The sequence below is a fragment of the Arachis duranensis genome, chromosome 10 (assembly GCF_000817695.3).
Source record: "Arachis duranensis cultivar V14167 chromosome 10, aradu.V14167.gnm2.J7QH, whole genome shotgun sequence".
NCBI classification, from domain to species: Eukaryota; Viridiplantae; Streptophyta; class Magnoliopsida; order Fabales; family Fabaceae; genus Arachis; species Arachis duranensis.
In genome coordinates this window covers 74,272,682-74,275,309 of record NC_029781.3, presented here as the reverse complement: position 1 = coordinate 74,275,309, position 2,628 = coordinate 74,272,682, and the positions used below count along the sequence as shown (strand labels likewise).

Here is a 2,628-nt window from a genome sequence, read left to right as displayed (position 1 = left end):
GAGAAACCATATTGACTTGCTGAGTCAATATCTTGTTCTGAGCCAATATGGCATTCAGAGTATCAATTTCAAGAACTCTTTTCTTCTAAGTCATCCCATTATTCACAGGATTTCTTTCAGAAGTGTACATGAACTGGTTCTTTGCAACCATCTCAATGAGTTTCTGAGCTTCTGTAGGTGTTTTCAGATAAAGAGATCCACCAGCAGAATGGTCCAATGACATCTTGGACAATTCAGATAGACCATAATAGAATATACGTATGATGCTCCATTCTGGAAGCATGTCAGAAGGACACCTTTTGGTTAATTGCTTGTATCTTTCTCAAGCTTCATAGAGGGATTCACCTTCATTCTATTTGAAGGTTTGGACTTCAACTCTAAGCTTGCTCATCTTTTGAGGTGGAAAGAAGTTGGTCAAGAAAGTACTGACTAACTTGTCCCAAGAGTTCAGGCTTTTTCTAGGTTATGAGTCCAACCATATCCTAGCTCTGTCTCTTACAACAAAGGAAAAAAGCATAAGTCTGTAGACCTCAGGATCAACCCCATTGGTTTTAACAGTATCACAGATCTACAAGAATTCAGCTAAGAACTGATGAGGATCTTCCGATGGAAGTCCATAAAACTTGCAATTCTGCTGCATTAGAGAAACTAATTGAGGCTTAAGCTCAAAGTTATTTGCTCCAATGGCAGGAATTGAGATGCTTCTTCCATAGAAGTTGGAAGTTGGTGCAGTATAGTCACCAAGCATCTTCCTTGCATCTCTGGCATTGTTGTTGAGTTCGGCTGCCATGTCTACTTCTTTTTCAAAATTTTTGGTAAGGTCCTCTCCGGAATGTTGTGCTTTAGCTTCTCTTAGCTTCCTCTTCAGATCTTTTTAGGTTCAGAATTGGCTTCAACAAGAATGTTTTTATCCCTGTTTCTGCTCATATGAAAAAGAAGAGAACAAAGGGAGTAGTGGAATCCTCTATGTCACAGTATAGAGATTTCTTGAGGTGTCAGAAGAAAAAAAGAATAGAGGAATGAGGTAGAGAGAGAATAAGAAGAATTCAAACACAGAAGGAGAGATATGGTTCGAATTATAAGTAGCAGAGAAGTGTTAGCAAATATATAGAAAGAGATGAGAGAGAGTATTCGAAAATTAAAACTAAAACAATTAGTTAATTAAAAAGATTTTTGAAAAAGTGGTTAGTGAAATTCGAAAATTGGAGGTGGAAAAGTGGTTAGGTGGTTTTGAAAAAGATAAGAAATAGTAGTTAGTTGAAAAAGATTTGAAAATAATTTTGAAAAGATAAGAAGTTAGAAAAAGATTTTGAAATGAAAATTTTAAAAAGGTATGATTGAAATTTATTTTGAAAAAAAGAGTTCAAAAGATTTGATTTTTAAAATTAAAGTTGATGACTTGACTAACAAGAAACTAAAAGATATGATTCTAAAATTCAAAGATTGAGCATTTCTTACAAGAAAGTAACAAACTTAAATTTTTGAATAAAAAACATTAATTGTTAGCAAGGATTTTCAAAAATATGAAATAAGGTTAAGAAAAAAATTTTTGAAAAATTAGTTTGAAAATTTTCCAAAAACGTAAAAAAATTGAAAGATGAACATTTAAAATATGTTTGATGCAAAAAGTTATGAATTAAAACATGAAAAATTTAGAAAATTCGGATTGGAAACAAAATTACCTCCCTTGTGTCATCCTGGCGTTAAACGCCCATAATGGTATCTATTCTGGCATTTAATGCCCACTTGGCTTCCTCTTTGGGCGTTTAACGCCCAGCCAGATACCATGTTTAGCGTTAAACGCTAGGAATCCTTCTTTACTGGGGGTTTTTCTAAACGCCCAGAATGTTGCCCATTCTGGCGTTTAACGCCCAGAATGATACCTTTACTGGCGTTAAACACTTAGAATGATAGCCATTCTGCCGTTTAACGCCCAAAATGTCTCATTACTAGCATTTTAACGCTAGTGAACTCTTTTCTCTGTGATTCCTCTGCTTTATTTTCTGATCTTTCATTTCTCTGTATTATTTACTGAAAAGATATATAAAATATATTTTTTTGAATTTTTGAAAATTTGACTTGACTAACAAGAAACAACTAAATTTTAAAATTTTTTGACCAAGTCAACTCAAAATTTCAAAAATTATGAAAAGAAAAAGGGAAAATATATTTCTTTGACTTTTGAATTTTTAATGAGGAGAGAGAAAAACAACAAAATGAAACAAAACATAAAATTTTAAGATCAAAACAAATAATGCATGCAAGAACACTTTGAATGTCAAGATGAACACCAAGAACACTTTGAAGATCATGATGAACATCAAGAACATATTTTTGAAAATTTTTAAGAAAAGAAAGACATGCAAGACACCAAACTTAAAAGTTTTTAATGTTTAGACACCCTGAATTCGAAAATGCACAAGAAAAACAAGAAAAGATACAAAACAAGAAAATTTAAAGATCAAACAAGGAAAATCATCAAGAACAACTTGAAGATCCAAGAAGAACACAATACATGAATTTTTGAAAATCTAAGAAAAATTAAAAAAAGATGCAGTTGACACCAAACTTAAAATTTGACACTAGACTCAAACAAGAAACACAAAATTTTTTTTTGGTTTTTATAAT

The 2,628-nt window shown here is 32.2% G+C and overlaps 1 non-coding gene across 1 annotated transcript; it reads left to right on the top strand.

The window, feature by feature from the left end:
- The first annotated feature begins 277 nt into the window (after nucleotides 1–277).
- LOC127743520 (small nucleolar RNA R71) lies at nucleotides 278–385 on the top strand. Its single transcript, XR_008004909.1, has one exon. It is a non-coding gene; the product is annotated as a small nucleolar RNA R71 (small nucleolar RNA).
- Nucleotides 386–2,628: the final 2,243 nt, after the last annotated feature.